At 36.1% G+C, this 23,690-nt stretch overlaps 2 long non-coding RNA genes across 2 annotated transcripts in view; both read right to left on the bottom strand.

Moving 5' to 3' along the window:
- The window catches only part of LOC143689865 (uncharacterized), a 143,866-nt gene extending 131,975 nt beyond the window's left edge, over positions 1–11,891 (bottom strand). The window contains exons 1-2 of the long non-coding RNA XR_013178940.1: positions 11,592–11,891; positions 10,352–10,510 (exon numbers count right to left, since the gene is read on the bottom strand). This is a non-coding gene — a long non-coding RNA (uncharacterized LOC143689865). The remainder of the gene's footprint in view (positions 1–10,351; positions 10,511–11,591) is intronic.
- A 3,585-nt stretch (positions 11,892–15,476) lies between these two features.
- LOC143689866 (uncharacterized) lies at positions 15,477–22,376 on the bottom strand. Its single transcript, XR_013178941.1, has 4 exons — positions 22,215–22,376; positions 20,356–20,448; positions 17,748–17,801; positions 15,477–15,537 (listed from the first exon to the last, which is right to left on the bottom strand). It is a non-coding gene; the product is annotated as an uncharacterized LOC143689866 (long non-coding RNA).
- Between the last annotated feature and the right edge of the window lie 1,314 nt (positions 22,377–23,690).

Below are 23,690 nucleotides of genomic sequence, written 5' to 3' on the forward strand. Positions count from 1 at the left end.
ATTACATTTTAAAATCCATTCTACCAATCTGTATTTCTTAATTGGGAGGTTAATCTGCTAACATTCAAAGTCATTACTGTAAAGGCAATTCTTGGCTCAACCATCTTATCCTTTGGTTTTTATTTGTCAGATCTATTTTTTTTTCTCTTGTTTTTGTCCTTAAATTACCCTTACTAATAATTCTTCAATTCTGTTCTCTCTCCGGACCTCTCTATCCTGTCTTTTTTTTTTTTTTTTCAGCTGACAGAACTCCCTTTAATATTTCCTGCAAGGTAGGTCTCTTGTTAACAAATTCAACATTTGTTTATCTGTGAAAATCTTAAATTCTCTCATTTTTGAATGATAGCTTTGCTGGATAAAGAATTCTCAGCTGGAAATTTTTCTCTGTCAGAATCTTAAATATATTTTACCACTGATTTCTCACCTCCATGTTGCCTGTTGTGTAGGCGCTTAGTCGTATATGGTTTCCCATGTCTGTGGTAATTTATTTTTCTCTTGCTGCATTCAGGATGCTCTCCTCTTCATCATTTGACAGTCTGATTAGTATGTGTCTTGGAGTGGGTCTATTTAGATTTATTCTATTTGGAATTCAGTGGGCTTCTGTGATTTGTGTATTTATGTCCTTTATAAGGGAAGGGGAGTTTTCACCAATTATCTCTTTAAATAATCTTCCTAGCTCTTAATTCTTCTCTTCTTCTGACATACCAGTGACTCTTATATTTGTGCACTTCATGTTGTCAGTTAATTGGGTCTCAGTTAATTCCCTAAGATCCAATTCAAGTTTTTTTCATTCTTTTCACCACGTATTCTTTTGTGCATTCAAATTCAGTTGTTTTGTTTCTAGTTCACTTATTCTTTCTTCTGCCTCTTCAGATCTGCTATTGTATGTCTCTAGCATTTTTAAAATTTGATATACAATATCTTTCATTTCCATAAGAAATGCTATTTTTCAATTTATTCTTTCAAATCCTTTTTTATGCTCTTCTAGTGTCTTCTTGATATCCTTTATGTCTTTAGCCAACCCATTGAATTTATTTGGATTTGTTTGAACACCTTTAATCATTTGTTCCAAATTCTGTGTCTTCTCTGATTTTTTAGTTTGGTCATATGACTTAGCCAAATCTCCTTGCATTTTCATGTCCTTTGTGATTTTTTTGTTGGTTTCTTGGCATTTGATTATCTTGATATGGTTATTTTGAAGGTTGATTTCCCTCGTTTGTCTAAGATTTTGTCGTTGCTCCTGTCTGCATTGACTGTTTCCTATAGCGTTTGGTTTTTCAGTAATTCCAACCACACCAGGATCAGGGAGGGCCTCACAAAGGAGGTGCAATCATCCTTCAAAGTTAGATAGGGCTGGACAGAAAATCAGTTGGCCAGACTTCACTTTTCCTGTCTTCCTGATGGATGGTGGTCCTGAGCTTCCTCTTCCCCACAAGCCTGCCTCTCCCCACTTGCAGCAGACCACTAGGCCGGGACCCAACCAGGGAACAGTCCAGTCAAAGCCACAGTTCTCCATGTGGATTGTCAGCTGCTGACTCCAGGGGTAGGGAGTGGGCATGATGCCTACTGGCTGTGGGCACAATGTGTCTGGTAATGCTCAGGCTCCTGCGTGGACAGGCCTTGGGCTGAGGGACTGAGAAGTTCAACTTCTTCAGCCAGCAGCTGGCCCAGGAGTGCTCTGCTTTTCACCGGCCAGCAAAACTTGGGTTTGTTTTAGGGCATTGCTTTGACAATTGGGTCATCCATATTTTTCATCCAAAACAGGGCCAGGTTCCTGTGCAGGGCATGAAAACCAGCTCTGACAGGCCCAAAATATTTTTTATCTTCCTTTGATTCAGCATTTGTAGGATCTTTCTCCTATATCTACCTTAATCCAGAGCTCTGAATGTGGGACAACAGTCCTTTTTTTTTGCTGAATCTATTTAAAGATACAGGTTTAATGCGGATTTTTGTCAGCTCTTTAAATCTTGCACATATTTAGCAAACTGATCCATCTAGGTCCCTTCATGCTGGAGGGTGGATAGCTGCCAGCACTAGTTCCAAAACTTCTGGATCACCTTCCTTTGGAGTTCAAAGCCCAGTACTCCATTCCCACTGTCGGCTCACCCAACACAACTCCTTTACTGACATGCTCTAGCTTTCCCCACCCTGTCAGGCATCCAGGCAGGCATCCTGAGATTCTTTTGAAAACTAAAGATTTATGATGCCAAGACTTTAATCTTCCTCACAGAAGTCTTGTGAGAAATAATAGGTTTTTTGTGGTGTTCATTAATAATGATTTTTGCTTAAGATGAATACAATAGTTAACATTTGTAGACTGTCATTTTTCTGGATGATGCTTATTTTTATAAACTGGTCACTCGAATCATAGATCCAATTTAATCAAAATATGTTAAGAGTATAAGTGACATGTACTTGACAATTTATATTGATTTCCATTTTTAATGAAGAAAATGGCAAGAGTCACAGATTGAATTTAGGTAAAATTAGACATCTTTGGGAAGTTTGCCACATTTGTCAATTTTCTAAGAGCTATCAAGTTACTAATAAATGGATAGTAGTTGAAGAGCTGAGTGAGAAAGATGGAAATCATGTTTCATTTGGGCAAAAGAAAAAAGCTGTTATTTGAAATACCAGTGATGCCATGAACTATAGACTTGACATCACACAATGTCTACATCCCTCTCTTTTCTACATTACCGTAGAACTTCATTGAAGTATCTTAAAAAATGAAACTGCCTATGTATTTTGAAAAATAAATAAATCACACAGAGGGGGTAAACTGAACCAGAAATCGAACTTAATATTATCAGTAAATTTGGAGTGTTCCAAATATTTTCATAATCCACCAACTCTGTTAAAAGCTATTTTGAAACAAGCATATTGACAGAGGAGAGGAAAATGTTGAGCAATCAAGTTGAAACAGAGGGATTTCATTTGACTAATGAGTGCCATCAGAGCCTCTGTCTGAGTTCCTTAATATTCCTGTCTTTGCAGAGAATTTACTTGGAGTCTCACACTCGCTGAATGAGCCACAGTGCAAAGTGTGACCTGTGTATTCTAGTTATTTCAAAATAATTGGGGTCATATTAATAATTCATATTGGTATAACTGATGATCAATTAACACTGAGAATATTTATTTTGGGATGTCATCATTGGAAAGGAAGCCTGAAAACTTTTTTCTCCTTATCAACATGTGTAATAGATAAATAGAATTAAATACAAAAAAATCCAGCATAGAATAGCCTAATTAAAGGCACCTGTACTGTCCTTGCTTTTTTTTTTATTCTTATTTAAAAAAAATTTTTTTTTTTGTATACTATATGGCAGGGGTCACATTTCATTCCTTCCCATGTGAGTATCCCCTGCAATAAGCAGCACCATTTGTTGAATTTTTCGTTTGGTTGGCTCTTTGTTTGTTGGGAAGTGCATGGGCTGGGAATTGAATCTGGGTCTCCCGCATGGCAGGTGAGAATTCTACCACTGAATTACCCTTGCACCCTGTCCTGGCCTTTTAAAAATGAGGTCCAATAAAATGGATGTTCCACTTATTTTAGTAACTCATCTAATCAAAAGGGCCAGTAACAACCTTCCTAGTTTGAATGAGCAGTCTCATTTAAGTTTTTAGTTGTCTAGGGGTTTTTTATCATCCATACTTAAAATATATATACTTAGGTAATATTGGCCTTAATTTGGACAACTGAGAGAATAGGCTTCTAAAACTCCTCTTCAATCTTATTAAACCTAAAATGATTCCCCACATTTTCCATGGAAAGTTCCACAAGGGTATTCCAACTTCTCTAACTTCCTTTTTTTCTCACATTTTAATTCTTGGACAATCAGCTGCAGACTCTTTAGGAAATCAGGTAACAAGGCAGAGGCACAAGTTTCACGAGAAAGCCTGATTAAGTAGCTCTCAGTAGGGTGGGAACCAAGAATCTACTATAAAGAAAAGCCTCTTAAATAGTTCATAATTATCTCTATTAAAACTCACAGGATTTTCATTTCCAGCCAAGATTGTATAACCTGGACAAAGTATTCTGGGACTTGCTTTTTCATTCAAAATTATTATAATATTAATTCAGGTTGTAACCCAACTGTAATTCATTCATCTTCATTACTACATCGTATTATATAATTTGTTTACTCTTTCCAATTGACAGATATTAGACTTTCCCACCGTACTTCTTTGAAATTCATCCAAACTTTTGGTGCACATGTGCAAGATTTTCTCTTGGTTACGTAGAAGTGGAATTTCTAAATCATAAAATATACAAGGATTACAAGATAATGCCAATTTATTTTTCAAAGTGATCATTCTAATCAACACTCTCACTAGCAATGCATAAGCCCTCTCTTTGAGCCACACGCTCTCCTACTACTCTTATGGCTGCACATCATAATTTTTGCCTTTCTAATGCTTGTAAAATGTTTTTTTCATTATGCTCTTGACTTACATTTCCCTGATTTCTGGTGTGATTAAGCACCTTAAACAACTCTTCATGCATTTCTTAACTAGAAGGTTTTATCTTTTCGTGAAACACTAGTTTGTGTCTTTTGTGTGTTTTCCTATTTGGTTGTTTTTCTTTATTTATTGATTTATAAGGACTTTAGATGTTCTGAATAATATTTTCTTGTTGGATTTATTCCTTTATTGGTGGTATAAGGCAAATATTTTGGTTTATTGCTTATATTTTTACCTTTCTTATCTTTTGGTACATAGAGTATCTTAATTTTAATGAAGTTGCACGTATTTTTTTTTTATTAGTTCACTTCTGGTGTCATTAAAAAATTACTTTCCTCCTCCAAGATCAGAAGAATATTTATTCAAACCTTCTACTAATGATTTTAAGATTTGTATTTGATATTATGCTTATTTACCTATCTATAGTTGATTTTATGATGTTCAAAAGAAAATCCTATATTACTTTTCATATGAATGGTCAATTTTTCTCAGCTAATTTATTAAATAATTTTCATTCCTACTAGACTTGTAATGTCATATGTCAAAGCTCATCATATGTGTATGTCTCTCTAGAGCCTCTCTATTTTGATCCACTGTTTCATTTGCTATTCCTGAGCCAAATTGCAAAATGTGTTAATTCCTAACACTTTAAGGCTGTGGGGGCAAATGCTCCCTCCTTAGTCTTATTTTTCAGATCTGGCCCTTTGTTCTTCCAAATTAATTTTAGAAGCAATTTCTCATGTTATATGAAAAGCTTATCGGGATTTTGATTGAACATGTATTAAATCTATAGGGCAATTTGGATAGAGCTGGCATTTAAAACAACTGATAGTATTGTTTTCTATCCATGAACAAAGGATATTTTTGCATATTTAGGTCTTCTTTAATTTCCTTCAGTCAATTTTTATAATTCTTACTTTAGAATTGCTTGCACATCTCTTGCTACATTTTCTTCTAGGTAATTTATAGCATGTATTGCTATTGTTTATGGTATCTTTTTAAAATATCTTTTTTTCATTGCAGATGCTATAAAAAATCCAATTGACTTTTGTTATAGTGATCTTCTCTCCAGTCACCTTGAGAAATGCTCTTATAGTTTCTAACATTTTCATAGAACAGTTTGGATTTTTAAGACAATAATCGTATCATTTCCATATAATAACAAGATTATTCCTCTTTTTCTAATCCTTAATCCTTTAATTTCCTTTTCTTTTCCAATTATCCTGGTATGTGAATAGTATGTTGTATAATAATGGTAGGAATATGTTTCATTACCAATTTTAAATGCGATACTTCTAACGTTTTCACATTTTGGATGATAGCTATTAGAGTGTTTTCATAGGTTTCCTTAAATTGGTTTAAATAATCTCTTCTAATCCTAGCTTGAAAGTTTCTTTTAATAATTGGTACTGATTTTTACCGAATATTGTCACAGCATCTATTGAGAGATTCATATATTTTCCTCCTTTAATCTATTAGAGTTGCAAATGACATTTATATATTTTTCTAATATTGAACTACCCTTTTATTGCTACCTAAAACTCAAGTTTGTCACATTGTGTTATCCTTTTTTAGTACATAATAGGATTTAGTTTGTTTAGCGTTTACAAAGCTATATTATTGGATGAGATAGAGCTGTAATTTTCTTTTCTTTATAGTCCTTATCTTGTTTTGATATCCAAGTTCTACTTGATTTATAAATGGTTGGGGTAATATTTTTTATTGCGTCTTCTCTGGAAGAGTTTGAGATTAGAACAAAATCTGTTCTTTCAGGTTTGGTAGAACTCACTTGGATTTAGAGTTTAGATTCCTATGGGGTCAAGGAGGGAGGAATATTTTTAAGACCGATTTCTTTAATAGTCAAAGGGACATTCACATTGTTTATGTACACCTTAAGTCAGTTTCGGTAACTTATATATTCTAGATATATATCCATTTTTTCTCTTTTCATATTTATTATAATGAAGTTGCTGATAATATTCTCTTAATATATTTTAAATTTCTGCTGTACCTACTGTTACGTACTCTTTCATTCCTGATTCTATTTCCTCTTTCTCCTTTTCTTTGTCTCCCTCCTTCTCTCTTTTCCGTTCTCAACATGAGAGTTCTGTCCGTTTTGTTAATCATTCCTCAAACCAACTTTTAACTTTGTTTTCACCTATAATTACTTGCTGGTACTTTGTTTTCTATTTCACTGGCTATCCCTTTTGTTTTTATTTACTCCATCTGTTTATTGAATATATTGTCATTCTTATAATTTATTATGTTTTTACTTAAATGCACACACATTTCTATATATTTGATTTAAAGCCTTTTCATGTTACTCTTCCATTGTGGCTACTTATTTTACTCCTGATTTATGAGTATGATTTTTAACTTCCAGATAACATGGACATTTTTTAAAACTATTTTTAATTAGCACAATTGCATTTTGAGCAGAGGACATGTTCTTTGTGAGATCTATTGCTTAAAACAATTGAGACTAGTTCTTTGATATGATCATTTGGGGGTGAATATTTTATGTTTTGAAGAATTCTTCTCACATTATGAGAAGAATGTGGACTCAGATTGTTGAGTAAATACTTTTTTATATATATTCTTTATATCAAGATTGTATGGTTTGTTTCCATCTACATCCTTGCTGATGTCTTTTGTATGAGTTATCAATAACTGAAAAAGCTGAGTTTAAATGCTTTACTAGGATAATGGATTTGTATAATTTTCCATTTTCTCATAAACGGGCAGCAGGATTCCAGTTTCAGTACTCAACTGTTATGGTTACGTTCCTGTGTCATCTTGTCCAGGTGATGGTACCCTGTTGTCTGATCAAGCAAGCACTGGCCTAACCAGTACGGCAGGGACATTTAGTGGCTGGTTAATAAACCAGAGAGATGGTTACATCTGTGGTTAAGGGAATGTCCTCCACAATGTGAGAATCCAATCAGCGGATTTAATCACCAGACAGCCCTCCTGGAGAGTGTATCAATGACCTTCATTGGAGTTGTCAGCGAGCATCCTGCCCTCTGAAATTTGGACTTATGCATCCCCAGAGTTGTGTGAGACTCTTTTATAAAATCTCATATTTACAGATATCTTCTGCTGGTATTATTTCTCAAGAGAAGCTTGACTATCAACTTTGTGTGAACTGATACCATATATTATGTCCTTTTGCATCTGGGTCTCCATTATACTGTATTATGAGCTCCTGATTATCCCTTTGCCTTTTTTTCCTTGGCATCTGACTTGGTGGTTTCCTGGTTTTTGTTTTGTTTTTTTCTTATTGTTTTGCTTATCCAGATAGTCAATGAGTTTGTAACATGAAACATGGGGTGGTGGCAGCAGGGTGTATGTTGCATATTCTGTGTCATTCCAATCCCCCATTTTTCTGGATGCTTCATGATCCTTTCTCTGTAACACCATTTAACAATCTCAATAACTGCAGTCAATCAGGTTGGCAGTTTGGTGGTATTGACCTATCCTTAGGTCCATGAGTGAGCTGAAACCAATTAGTAAGGTCTATAGCCCTGGATAATGTGATTGGTTTGGAGGTGATCACATTCACCCAGGACAGACCAATGAGAGGTAAGAAATTTTCTAACATATTTGACAAAAATTACCAAAATTTAAAAGATAAAGAGACAGGAGGGTAAAACTGTAACAATATTGACATAATATGTAATTTTTTCTTTATAATTTTACTTTAAACTTTGCTTACTTATACCAAAAAAATCACTGAAAATAATATAATGTATTTATTACAAAATGTAATATTTCTTTACTTTTAAAAAGGGGCCCTTATTTGGAAACCCTTTCCAAAGCAGCCTTGTTATCTCAAGGTAAAATCCCTCCATTACTCTTCCTTATATGTTACACTTTAATCTTCTTCATATCGTTTATAACTAGCAGAAATTATCATGTTTATTTTGATTATTTGTTCTGTTTGTCTTTCCTGTAAAATTTGATCTCCATGAGAACAAAACTTTATCTCTCTTGTTAACCACTTTTTTTCCAGTGTCTAAAACAGTGTCTGATGCATAGTGGGGATGCAATATTAGGTAAATGAGCCCCAACCACAGTTCAGGATTTTCCTGCTTAATCTCTTCCCAACCATGCATTCACGCTCCCAAAAGAAGAAAAGATAACTTCTGATAGTTACTTTTTCAGAAGTGTGAGGATGCTTTTTTCCCCCAGAAGACACCAAAAAATATCTCCTTGCATCTCACTGGCCTGTATCAGGACACGTGACCACCCCTGAACAATTACATTGGCCAGAATTATGGGCTTCATGAATTGACTTAAGCCAGTTAAGACTCATTTGTGGGTAAATAGGTCTCGGGGTAAGAAAAATCCACCCAAATCAATTTGCTAAGAATGAGTAAGAAGTACCAGTTCCATTAAAGAAGAGTTGTATATACATTATTTCCAGCAGCTCTCCATTGTACCACTGGACATATAAGACAGGATCTTACAAGTGGAAATTTAAGTACAGAAAGGTCAAGGGTATCTCATATAGGGCATAAGCACAGGATTAACATGTTCTCTTCGTAAATGATTAAAATCAGAAAAAATTGCCCAAATCCTCTGCCTGCCATTTAATTTCTTAGTACACATTCACTCATTCATTTATCAGAAAATATTCATTCCTCATCTTCCATGAGCCAGGCATATGCTGTTCCAGATATTGAGCCTAAAGCTGTACACTATACAGACAGGTCCCTACCCTAGTGGAACTTATATTGTAATGCAAAGGACAAATAACGAACAATTGAGTATGTGTTTATAGAATATTATGTCAGGCAGCAATAAATGCCACAAAAAGAAGGCAGAGTAAGTAGCTAACTAGAGAATGACAAGGGATGATATTTTATGTAAGGAAGTCAGACAACACCCCTCTAAAAAGGTGACATTTGAGCAGAAATCCACATGAGATAGAGAATGAGTTGTAAGATACGTGCTGGAAGGTAATTATAGGCAGAAGATCAGTAATAGACAAAGGGCTTGATGTAGTAGCATGTTTGGCAAGTTTGTGGAAGAGCAAGGCGATAGGGTAGCAGGATAAAATCAGCACAGCTTGTGAAACCTTCAACAAATTAATCAACCTCTCCTATCTTTAGTGTCTTCTTTTGTAAACAGACACTTTGTACTAGGGAACAAACCTAGTAAAGTTGCACTGTGGATAAAAGAGGACAATATGTGTCAAGTCTCTGACGCATTGTATGTGCCCAGTCAAAAAATATGGCTTTATTTAAACTCCCTTCACTTTCCTCCTGGTTTAAGTCTTCACCCAAGTCATTTTAGGACACTAACTAACCAAATGCTCAATTTGCCTTTATAAACCTTTCTGTCTGAAGACAGCTACTCCTTTGAAATGTTCCCTTTCCAAACTGTGGTTTTGTGACCCTTTTGTTCATGATCCTGTTACACTAACCACAATCCACAAAGGAGACTGCAACATGCTACCTTCTTCACTCTTCTGTGTATCCAAGTGGTTTGGTTTTCTAAAAAGTTGAGGGTGTTGTATGGGTGTCTGATCATATGAGTCAAAGGTTCCAACCAGAATATAAATAAAACCAGCTCTTGGTCAAAAGAAGCCAGTGTCAATCGGTGTAAAACAGACCATGCCATGTACCATAAACTCTTGCAAACCATTGAAATCCATTCTCCATTAATGTTTCCAAATGCATCAGAAATAATATTTTCTATTTGGTTTCTACAGTGATAACTTCCTCTAAATGGTCAGGTTAAACTTTATACATAGTTTTTATATATACTTCTTGTGTATATACATATGTGTGCCCGGTGTGAATGTGTGTGTAAATAAATAATCTAGCTAGTCTACAGGTATTTTATTGCCTGGATTTTTTGCAGAGAACTGGTTTTGTACCTCAGCTCCACCGAATCCGTTACAGTTGTGATGGAGGGAAATTTGAGGAGTGGAGATGTTTGTAGGCTGAGCTTCAGGCCACCTGCAGTCAACTACTTAACGGAAACATCTGCCTTTTCTGTTTTACACAGTTAGAAAGATTTCATTTGATAAAGTTTCCTGCAAATAAAAAAAAAATCTTGAAAATGTCTTAGGATAGCTGGAACATAGCCAAAGGGGAATTTGTCTGGACACATGTTAGGCAAGCTGTATCTTATCATCAGATGGAGGAGAGGAGAGCATGCTAGAGGAGGGATTTGCCTGAGTTCCTACAGTCTATAGTCTTTGCCTATGGCAAGAAAGAATTCCCTCATTCTTTCTTATTGTATTAGCTATTAGGTATATGCGAGTGAAGCTTTGAAGTGAAAGAAGGAAAGTATAGACTACTGTGTAATGACTGCAAGGAAAAGAGTGTTATAATATTAATGCATAGATCATTTTCTACTTCCCAATTAGCATCATTTCTGATTTTCTCATTGAATTTACAGTAAAATGGCTTTGCATTTAAAATGTATATTTGTCTCACAGAATTATAGTGCTATTCCACAGTTTCATAGTCAAAATTATATAACAAATTTAAATGAACTATTAAGAGAATTAGCAGTATTATTAGCAGTAAAATTGGTGTTAAAAATTCTAATTCAAGGGTTGTATTTCCATAATGAATTTTATCTAAGAATCTCTTAGAAAAGTATCAGAATTTTCATTTTTTCAAAGAAATTTTAAAAGGTTGTTTTGAGAGAAATATGACAATGACTTTCCAAATCAGCAACATTCTACACTGATTATCTTCCATTCCGTTGGCCTGTTCAGGGCATCCTCATTTAAAATGAAGTACCGGCCCATTTGATCCAACGTCCTTTCCAGCTCAAAAGTCCTATGATTCAATGAAAGTTGCCTTGTGGAGTTTTCCATGCCTCCCATGATGTTTGTGCTGGAACACATCAAGGGAGTGGAGAATTTCCAGTTCTTTTTACTGATTTGTTTTTGTATTTCCTTCCACCTAGATTCTGAAGGGGGAAAAAAGTCTCAAACCATTTTTTTCTTCTAAAACAAAAAATCCTGGTTTTAAAAATAGCTTCTCAAAAAGAATAAATTCTCATTGGGTTTCCTGTTTTCTTACATTCACTGTTCTCTAATTCAAGTGCCAATTTTTCAAAGCCAGGAAAGAAATGAACTGCAAGAGATGGTTGGAACTCACAGGTGGACATAACCTGCTTGTGCCGGTAATGAAAAGTCTCTTTCACTCAGTTCCTGGTTATGTAGCTTATGGTGAGTTCCTCTGTAAAGCTGCAACACCTGCCCTGCCTACAGTCTCTCCAATAGGACTTTTTAAATTTAGGATTTCTCTAGACTTTTTTTAGACACTCCTTGAAACTCTAAATCTTAGGCTGCCCTTTGTTATTACTGCTCTAATACACCCTCCCTGATGTTATCTACTAACATTGCAGGTGCTGTCCCATATTCACTGTAAACTTTAGTTCCCATTTGAGAGTCTTGCCCTCTGTTCTAAGTTCTGTCATCATCCTGAATGACGTGGCAATCCACCTGTATGACACACAAAACCCCTTGACCCCTTGGTTCCTTGATTTACTCATCTCTTGAGTTTCACATTTATTTCTATGACTACAACTTGGTCCTTGTTATAACTCTGGAGAGATTCATCCCTGAAGTCACAAATTCCAATAATTTAATTATAACCTGTTTTTCCATTCTTCCTACTTTAATCATTGCCCCTGTGCCTATCTTTGACTTCATAAGAACCTATGTATTTTCATACATCCACTTTCTCTCAGTTTATCCATACTTGTCTTTTCTCTTCCTTCTCTATCTAGTTAGATTCCAATTAAATTTCTAATTACATCTTTAGTTATCTTTCTGTTTATTCATTCAGTCACAGATGGCAAAACTCAAGCCCTGCATTAATGCAGCTAGCTGCTTTCCCTTCTTAAATGTCATAAGCAACTAGAACTAAGTATATACAAAACTGAAGTTGTTGTCCTCTTACCAAGTCTATTCTATGATGTTTTCTATCTCTATACCCAGGATCACCATCTCTTGGATGCCTCTCAGAAAGTAAAATTTATTCCTTAAACTGAAGCCAGAATGATATTAAGAGACATATATACCAAGCAATTCCTCTAATGAAAACCCATCAATAACTAACCATTGTTCTTAAAGTCTACACTTACTGAAGTGGCTACACGACCTTTCATGATCTAAGACTATCTCTCTCTGCTACCTTATCTTTAGTCACAGATACTTTTTAAATGTTCTTCTAATAGGCCATGCCCTATTGTACTGTTTAAATAACTGATCCTTGTATTTTCTTTGTTCCCCAATCCACTGATATGGCTTGCTGCAGGTCTGGATTTAGATAACATTTAAACCTTCCAAATCTGAGAAAGAATCTTTCCTGTAATCCATATCACTCTGTATATCCCTTATCATATGCTTTATTATTATATGTGATATAATTACTGTTTATTTATTTGTCCCACATCCACACTCCATCCCAGGGGGCTGTAGTCTTTTAGAAGACTGGAACTCATTTCACCAATGAAATTTCAGAAACTACCATGAACTAGAAGATTGCAGATACACAATAATTACTTGTTATAGTAATTAATGAATCAATAAGTCTAGTCTATCCATTTTTTAAGTCATTCATTCAAAAACCATGTACTTGTATGAATAGTTACAATTGTTGAAAGTACAAAAATTAACTGCCTGGGACCCCATGGCACATGTTTCTGTAATAAAGGTAATGAAATCATAATAATAAACATTTATCAAATATACATTGCATGCCAATCACTGTTCCAAAAGTTTTTATGTCTTATAGGATGTCTTATTATGTGTCCTTATCAAAGGACTATGAGGTAGGTAATACCTACGTATTACAAATGTACAAACTGAGGCAAAGGGAGGTTAAATAACTTATCTAAATTTAGACAAGTGGCAGTGCCAGTATTTGAACAAAAACACTCTGATTCAAGAATCTGTGAAATATTCTTCTTTCAGCAATTGTTTTGTTGTTGTATAGTTGCTTCTGTGTCTATATAATTTTTCTAGACTACATGCTCCAGAAGTGAAGAGACCTTCTGAAGTTCACTTAAACAAGGGAGGTGTGCCTATGTCATTAAGGTTTTCACATTTCTATAAGGGTATGGGAGAAGGAATGATAGACTCATACACACACACACAAAAAAATCATAATTGCAGTAATTGGATTGTGACTAGAGCAACCTAAAAGCCAAAAGGAGGCTGTGACTTGTTCTGTCCTCTGAAAATGAGGAATCAAGCAAGCCTTCGCCAAAACAGTCACATTTAGCTGAATTTCGAAAGATAGAATGAACAGAGGCAGGGGTGGAAATGACTTTAGGAAAGATGGCATAGTGTGGTTGAAATATGGGCGACCTGGAATATTTGTAAAAGCCATGGGACATCAAAAGTGGTTTAAAAAAAATCTTGAATACTCTTTTAGAAAATTTCACTCTAAATTAGGAGTGCCAACCCAAAGAGCTTTATTTAGCATAAGTTGAATAATCACTCTGCCTCAGTTCCCTATCTGTAAAATAAGCTAATAATGGTACCTACACTATAAAATTGTGAGGTTTAAATTAATTAACATATCAACTTATTAGAAGAGTAAACACTATGTGTTAAATATAAATATATTATAATTATGTCAATATTCAAACATTTTTAAACAGCAAAAACCTTTTTCCAAATGAAATCTTATGTGGAATCCAAATGTAGAATACAAGTTAAACAACAGAAACAAATAAACAAGAGTTGTTCCAACCCCTTGAACTTTCCCACAATTTGGTGAGCAGCCCCATAGGTGTTTCCTGGGAACCCTAGGATTACAGAAGAGTTTGAAATCCTCCATGGTAAACACTAGAATAAAATTCCCTAATTCTGATACGAAAGGAGAAGCTTTCTCCAGACTACCTCTCTTTCCTGAAATCCAAACTCTAATATTTAGCATTTACTTAAAATCTTCATAAGGATATCTAATAGGCATCCTAAAATTAACATCTCAAGTAAAATTCTTCGTTTTCTCTCCTTTGTCTCTACCACTAATAAAATGCATTTCTCTCCCGGTCTCTCCCCAGAAGCCCCACCACCCACCTGTTTGCTCAAGCCAAAATCCTTGACTCCTCCTATCCCTAACCTTACTTGTTCCAGTCTGTTTAAGTACTCTTCAATCTTCTCCCAGTCCACTAGCATGAATTTGAAACTCCTTTCTATTGGCATTCAGGACTGTATGTGGTCTGGCTCTGGCCCCTGCTTTCTTTTCCAGCCTTCTTCTATATTCCTTTCAGGTCACTTTTCTTCCAGAACATGCCAACCTGCTTTACTTCTCTCCTTATTGCACTCTGAGTCCTTTCCTCTCTACTTCGGTCACTGTAATAGGGTTTTCTGTTATTGATAATGGATGCATTTCTAACATCTGGAGCTCAATTTAGGACTCGCTATAGAAACGATTCTGTCCTACAGTCCTACATGTTCTTGACTATTCTTTCAGGCAGTTCTGTGGCTTATAAATCCTCCCGTCATTTCTCTTTGCAACTGCAAGAGTTTACTTGTCTTTCACAAGCTATTTCTGAGAGAAAGCCAGAGCCCTAACAGTGAAGACGTTTTTGTGTTTCATGAGGAAATCTTGACTTTTATCCTGTATATTATAAAGTTTTAAGGTATGAGAATGTCTTAGTCAGAATTGAATTTTACATAGATATCTCTAGCAGTCACAAGGAGGGTAGTTTAATTCCCATTTTACAGATGAGAAATCTTAGGCTTAAGAAGCTGAATGAATACATGGATCATAAGGAGAAAAAGCCAAACTTAAGTCCTGATATTTTAACTTCGTCCTCACAATTATTGCCTTTATTCAGTGAGGCGGGGGGGGGGGGGGGGTGGTTCTTAGGCTAAATGTCTGTTCATTTATTCTTTAAACAAACATTTACTAAGGGCTTATAATGTGCCTTTGTAGGTTCTGGGTAGAGAAAAGTAAAGAAGATTCGATCCCTGCTCTTCAGAGTCACAGATCTCTTGTGTTTTTGCTTCAATTCGATTTCCAATAAGCCTTCATTTCTCTCCCCACTGAGGTGATTTCTTCCTTTCTCCGTTCTTTCCTGGTGCTGAGAGAGCACAAAGGTAGATTAATCCTTCCAGTAGCATCAAATTGCCCATATTTCAGTTTCAGAGAAGCCTGACCATTCTTGTGGTGATTAAATTGGGTTCAAGACAAATAGGAATCTTACCAACAGCTGCACTTGACGTTGTTCGTACATCATGAACAAGTGTTCTAAGGATTCTGGTTACACAAACCATCACAAAGTTTCCAAGAGGAGAGAAACTGAACCAATGAGGCTATGAACCTCACCCAAGAGGAGCATTTGTCCAAAACACTCAATAGCTCCTTTAATATCAAAAGAGAGGAAAAGAAAACATTTATGTATTCTCAGAGGTTTAAAAATTCTTACACTGTGTCATCTCTGAAAATATTGTATTAACCCCAAGGTCATAATAATATTTTTCGTTTAAGGACTATTTTCATTATAGGAAAAATGATCTTATACAGTGACCAATACGGGGTCATATAGCAGATGCATAATAAATCCAGTTATGGAAAGTAATGATTAATAGTATTGAACACTTAAATAGAACTTTTAGCTTTCACAAAACCAGGTTCATTTTAGCCTTGTAGGAAGACTAAATGGTTAAAAAAAAAAAAAAGAGCAAGTACTCATGTGACAGATGAAGAAGACTGCAGCCCAGAAGGTTAGATAATTTGTCTAAGATATTGATGGCAAGACTGAGATTGGAAGTTAGGTCTCTGGATGCCCAGACTGTACCTTTTCCATTAAAATTTTGCTCATGTAGTAAAGTCCACCATAACACAGATTTAGAAATCAGACAGATTTAGGTAGAAACATTTTTGCATACTGCTTTATTCATACCTTTAACATTAGAAGTCTTGGCAAAAAAATAAAAATTAAAGCATACACTGTGGTTTCTCTGTTAACTGTAACTAGATTCACTCTTATTACCTTTTAATTTGCCTGAAATTTTTTTCTGCTTGACCTGGAATATAGAGTCAAGAATCTGGGATCAAAGATTTAAAAATGACATTAATTCAGCTTTTTAGAATATGTCCTTGAACTCACATGCAGAATGAATAAGCCACTCATGAATTTCTCTGTGAGGTATACTACACAGGTCCTATGAAAGGAAGTCTGAGTTCAAGTCTTCACATGTCCACCCTCCGAGTGAACTAGGGAAAATTACTTAATCTCTCTTATACTTCAGTTTTCACATGTACAAAAATACATAATTCTCTACAGTATGAGATTGTAAGGCTGAGAGAATATATGTGAAGCACTCGGAAAAGTCCTAGCATCTGCTAAGCCCTCAATAAATGGTAAGCATTATTATGATTGTTACAATTATATTAATTAGAATAGCTCCCTCCCTTCTGTGTTACAAACTTGCCTAACTCTATTAGCTGGCATTTTCCTTTTAATTTATAATTATTTATTATTTTCAATTACTCCTCAACTGAAGCCACACCACGCTGCCAATCCTGAGATATTCCATCTTCTATTGACCTATCTACCCATTTAATTGCCTCTTGCCTTCCCTAGAGTACTAGGGTTTCTAATAGATATCTGAGAGTGATGGTGATAGGAGCCAAGCCAACTTCCATCCCTTGGTTGCTGAACCCATCTAATCTTCCTATTGGGGATATTGTACCATATGCTTGCTATTGGTTTAGCACACATGCTGTATCTTAAAGGACAGCACCCCAAACCTACTCAGTGTTGGCCCAGAGCCAGCACCTTAGTTGAGCTTTTAACTGGCCATTTCACCATTCTAATATGCTATCTGCTTCAAGATGGTGAGGGATATGGTAAGACCAGTAGATTCCATGACCATATACCCAATGTTGTACCTCTTTTGCCATCAAATAGGTCATTTGGTCTAAAACAATATATATGAAGTATTATAATGAGTAGAATTTTCTCTCTCTCTCTCTCTCTCTCTCACACACACACACACACATACACACACACACACACACACACACACACACACACACTAACTTTCATTTTCACCTGAAACCTCAGAATGTGATCTTATTTGAAATACAGTATTTGAGGATATAATTAAGGTAAGGATTGAAATGAATCATACTGGATTAGGGTGAGCCCTAAATCCAATGAGTGTCCTTGTAAGAGACTGAAAGGACACAGACACAGAGAAGAATGCCATTTAAAGGTAAAGGAAGAAATTGGAGTTATACAGTCAAAAGCATTAGGATCTAGAGGAAACAATGAAGTATTCTTACAGACTTTGGAGGGACCACAGTTCTGCCAACAGCTTGATTTCAGACTTCTGGACTCTACAAATATGAGAGAATACAGCTCTCTTACTTTAAGGTACCTAGTTTGTGGCAATTTTTTTACAACAACCCTAGGGAACTAATACAAAGATCATGCTGATACATGAGTTATTCTATAAGCTCTCAGATGGTAAGACTGATCAAAGCACTATGGACAGTGAAGGCAAACCCAAATTAAGGATAACAATTATATTAAATTATTTTTTCCAAGGTAAAAGGAGTCTGATGTAATCAGCTTGTCTCCAAGTGGCAGGTTGTTTGTACCATACTGAGAGTCCAGAGTTGGCCTATCCTGCTGGCAGACTGGACATTAAATGGTGGCAGTAGCTAAATGATGCTTGTTTAGAAGGAATTCAGGCTGTGAGACATATGCAGAACTTCATCTCTGCCACTGTAGTCCTCTATACAAACAATGGATGGCCAAGGACAGAAGCTAACTAACATCTACTGAATTAATCTGCCTGGTTGTAGATTGCTTTCTATGTATGGATGCTCTCTGTGTACGTTAATGCTAATACAAAATTCTCATACTTTGTGCCCACTCCGAAAGATGTACCTTTATGTACCTTTCCCAAGACCCCTTTCTCGTGGATCATGCCCCTTCAAAGCTATTTCTCCATGGCCAGTTTTCTGAGTGTGTATTTACCATTACTTACTTCTCTAACCATTATCCAGTGCTTTTCCCACTTGGTGGATACCCCCCAACATTACCTTTCAGAACATAACTGTGTGAAGCTATAGTGCTATGGCATTCTATTTAGAGCTAGAATATTTTTGCAAACCAATCTGTGAACCAGTCCCAATTGCTCCCTCTTCCATCAGTTGGTCTTCGGAAATCTTTCATGAGAAATAAGTGTGAGTTGAGGAAGTGACATTAGTACAAAAAAGTTAGTCATAGGAATGTGGGATGCCAATTTAAAGAATTTGCTTGTGCCTCTTTGATCTGCTGAGGACTAAATTCAGATGTGTACTTCATTGCTGCTGTGCCCACCCAATTGTGTCATTTCATAGGTCTGATACTTATAACTTATGATAGGCAGCTCTGAGTTCATAGTAACTCACTTGATGCCCCATGACTGCACTTGGCCTTCTCTAGGGCCCAGGTGGATAGCAGGAACTGCTTCTCAAATAATGGAGAATACTCTGCCACAGTAGGCATGGCCTTCCTTCAGAACCCTAGAGGTATAAGCTGTGAGTCTCACATATTGGAAACTACCAAATACCACCATGGGATAATGTATTCGTTATCTATTGTGCAGAGCAAAGTATCCTAAAAGGTAGTGGTTGCAATTATTTCACCTTCTTTCTACTTATCATTTATTTTAAACCAAACATCCTCACTTCCAAGTAAATACATATTGCTGGAAGCAAAAATAGCCCTGATAGAGCCTCCTCCTTCATCCATTCTTACTTACACGGAATAGGATTTTAAAGGTAAAGACTTAAACCCACTACATTGTAGTATAGGCCATTTGCCACTGTGAGATCCAGTTTAGTCACATAAAGTAGGGCAGTTCCCCTTTCTCTATAGGTATGTTGAACTCCTCCTTTAATCCAGTCCAACAAAAAGAATATTTGTCACTCCTGTGATGTTTTTATTGCTGCAAAAATGGCTCCTAACTGTGGCTCTGTACTAACACAAACATTCTTCTACTCAGGGATATCCAGAGCCAGGGAAACAACTCAATGATTGCTAATTCTAAGCAACAATATTAACAAATGGCTCTCCAAAGAGCTGATTACATCCATTAATAAAATGGCTCTATTTCTTAACTCTATGTCTTCTAGTTTCCATGATGACTTGTCTTGCAACATTTCCCACCGATATCATCCTTTTTGTAATTAAAGGTCAAACAGGGAGTTGTATTCCTCTCAAATATATCTGCTTAAATTCCCTTAGTTGGAGCTTCACTCGCTGGCCTAAGTGCAAAACCTTAACCTCATGTGCCTTAAGATCAGTTTTGTCTTTGAATTTCACTGAGGTGACTAACAGCAACTATGGAAGAGAACTCTCAGCCACTTTCTACATCATCAATCTACATATCATATCCTCTTCAATCCATATTGCTATTTTTCTAGACTCTATATCTATTATCTTTAAATACCACTGATAGCTTTTTCCCCATCACACAGAGCACAAATTTCGACCTCTTGAAACCAAACATGATTCAGTAAATATTGCAGCCACCAAGTTACTTCCCTTCTTTTTCTCTTTTTTCTGTAAAACAACCTTAGCCATTTTTCCAAAAAGTAAGCCAGGGTTTGTTTGTTTTTCTTTTCAGTAATCCCAATTGTGATTTCAACAGTACTAATATATGCTAGTGATGGAGGTCTTTATGGTGAGTTATTTATGTAAGCGTTTTCCATCCATGTGACCAGCCTCAAGCACAGAAACTCCCCATGTTCTCATGAAGCTAGGTGTAAGTCATAATCCAGTTGTTATTTCTAAACCATGCTCATGATGTCCTGCCCCCAAACAACTCATGGATCCATAATTGTAAAACTTAATTTATCTGAGTTAGTATATTCTGTAACTTTGGTCAAGAGTCAGTACCATGTTTCAGGTGACTCTGGAGATAAGCATGCAGTCAGTCAACCCAGCCCAGCTGAGATTAATCCATGCAATGCACTAGAGTCAGCAAACTTCCTGTAAAGGGGCAAAAAGTAAATATGTTAAGATTTGTGGGACATACAGTGCATATTGCAACTACTCATCTGTGCCATTTTAGCATGATAGCAGCTGTAGACAATGTGTAAACATATGAGTGTAGCTGTCAAAACAGGTAGCAGATCAGATTTGGCCCACAGTTGATATCAAGCAGACCCATGCTAAACACCAGTGCTTCTCCTTATATCTTTACCTTATATGAATCCGAGGGTCTTAATAATTGTAATGCCAGAAATCATGAACTCCGCAGGGGATTTCCCTTCCTCAGTTATGATTAGTAATGCTATCCTTGCTGCTTATGATGGGTGAGTGAACCAGTTCTATAATTCTATTCTGAGAAATGGCTTTCAAGGATCACTTCTGTGCCAATTGTCTTGATTTGTGATCCCCAAAAGAAGAGCCCAAGACAAGGAAAAGGATTGGGATGTTTTGTTTCAGAGATGATCCCAGTATATATAAGTGAAGTAAGCATAGAAAGGGACAAAAGTGAGACAGGAAGGAGGAGAAGCAAATAGAAGGAACTATTAATGAAGTCTCTTCTGTGGATGGTGGTGACCTGTGGAGAAGCATCCATGATGTCTCCCAGAATTGTCACTTGGAAGTGTCACTTGGAAGGGCTGGAATCCTCAAGCACTAGTTTTCATTTCCTATATGTTAATAGAGGTTAACTACTTTGAATTTCCGGATTAAGTTTATGCATAGACAAAGAAGGTTTTTGCAGGCTCCTTAAGAGCAGGAGTAAGTTCTGGAATATAGGATGAAAAACACATGATGCACTGTTAAAATGCTTGCTGTCAGTGCAAGACAAGCCCAAGATTACATTGAAATATCATCATAGCCATGGTTGAAATCCAAGTCAGGAGAAGTGACCCACAGTGCCAAAGGTGTAGATGAGATATCCCATGGAGGAAAATCCATTTGTAGTACTAAAAACAATCTAAATAAATGGAAGTTTCTGGGTATTGAGAAGCTAAGTGGGGTGGACTCACAGCCCCGCAAGGTGGAAAAGTCACTGTACTCAAAAGGAGACCCAAAGCTGAGACCAGTTGTCCTCTGGCATTCGTTTCCCATATTACAATTACACCTAGTGAGTGGTCTAAAATTTTGAACCACTTCAAGACAAAGCAGATCAAGACAAGGCAGTTTCTACCTCTGACATGAAAATGAAGAGAACCCTACTGTCCTCTCAACTGTCTCCATGAACCCACTGATTCTCAAGCCTGTCCTGCTGCCCAGAGGGACTCCTTCCTTTGCAAGCACAAATGAGCCAGCCCTCAGGGTTAACCCCAAGCAAATCATCATAGATTCGCTCCCATATTGTTCTCCAGAACAAGTAAAATGTTGCTTAGAAAACCAGAAGCTCCTGTATCTATTTTATTTTCATCCTATTCCTGATGAGCCTCAGGATAAATATGAGATGAGACATAAGGAAAGTTAAGGAACCTCGGTTAATTCTTTGAATTTCAAACCTAAGCCCCCCCACCCCTCCCCAAGAAAAGAAAAAGAAAATCACTCAAAATAAAATGCTTAGGGCAATTTTATGTTTAAGAATTTAAAAAATTATAATAAATCTAAATATAAAAAAACAAGTGATTGCCACATAAATTTTTGTACAATCATATTATAAAACATTACACACTATTCAATTCATATTTTTAAAATATTTAAGGTTATTAATAATGAGCACAGCATAAGGTCAAGTGGAAAAGAGTAGAATACAAACTGCATAAAGTAATATTACTTACAGAGTATTCTTTTCAGAAGAGTAGGTGGTGTATGTTCTTTTTACTGTACACTTGACCTTTGAAGTTGAAGGACTTGAAGGACATCCAAAAACAGCATAAGGAAATAGAAGGCGATTGCTCACAGGAGTGATCATTTCCAGAAGATCAAGTCTAAGACCCTTGCCGGTGGATTCCCAGATTCATATGCCTCTGTGATTGAAGAAATGAAACATTCTGTCCTGGCACTGACCACAAACTGGTGGTAACAGATGCACAAAGCCCCAGATAACCCAGAATCAATTATTTCCAAAGCATCCACTGAGCTTAGTAGAGTCTTTATGGTATAAAAGGAATGATAATATGGAAGCAAAATGGCTTGATTTTTTTAGATAGTCTAGAAAAGTATGAAAAAATTGGAACACTCTCCTAAATATAGAAACAGAAGTAATAAAAGTCTTTCATAGCAAAGGAATGCAACTAACTGTGAGTAATGTCTTGTGGTTCTTTCTAGGATAATAAAGTCCTTTCTATGGCGTTTGGCTTTAAAATGATTTCAGACTATTTCAGAAACATGGTCTTGAGTAATTTTTTGACACACTGGCAAATTGGGATCATTCTCCAAATCATTTAATCAGTCTTCAGAAGATACAGGATCCTGATTTTGTGAAATAAGGAGAATATCATAGACCTGTGGGATGCACAAGCCTGAACAAAAGGACAAAAGGGAAGACTTCAAATTTGTAGGTTAGGATTTTAAAAAGAGATTGAATGGTGTGTAATTGAGAAATCCTCATCTGTGAGGAACAGGTTCAGTGGGCAACATTCACTCTCATTTTGAGATTTTGTCAAGATCTTAAAGGTCTAGTTTCCTCTTAGGGACTCAGACTCCAGGAGCACCAAGAGCAGCAGAAGGTACAAATCAGCTGCCCCACATCTTTAAAATTATTGGGTAAAAATATTCCTTTACTTTAATTATATCTAGCATCCCTTCACTATAAAAACACTCTTGAACTTTGGTAAAATCTTTAGCAACTATTTTATTCCTAGCCTAGGACTGTCAGCTCCTAAAACTCATGGAAGTCCTAGATTCTGTGAGTGGAAACTCATGGCATCAGAAATATGATGGAAAGCAATCTTAGGAAAAAAATGCAAAACCTACATCACTTTAAATTTTTGAAGTGCCTAAATGGACATCCTCTTAAGGGAAAGAATATAGGAAATTGTAACTTATTTGTATTAAAAACTTGAAAAAATATATTTTCCAGTCATTTTATGTTCATAATAACTTTTCCAGGCCTGTCTCCATTTAGTATATTGGTGACAGCTTTAGATATCAGCAGGATTTTAACAGCAACATGACTCTGTACTACCCACAGAATCAATGGGTTACCTTTTTCTCTGGTCAATGGTCATGTCATCTTTTGACAGAGTGGCTTTTCCATTTAGCATGGAGCTGTTTTGATTTCATTTTCAGTGCAGGGCAGGCTACCATCTATG

This window comes from Tamandua tetradactyla, chromosome 7 (genome assembly GCF_023851605.1).
Source record: "Tamandua tetradactyla isolate mTamTet1 chromosome 7, mTamTet1.pri, whole genome shotgun sequence".
NCBI classification, from domain to species: Eukaryota; Metazoa; Chordata; class Mammalia; order Pilosa; family Myrmecophagidae; genus Tamandua; species Tamandua tetradactyla.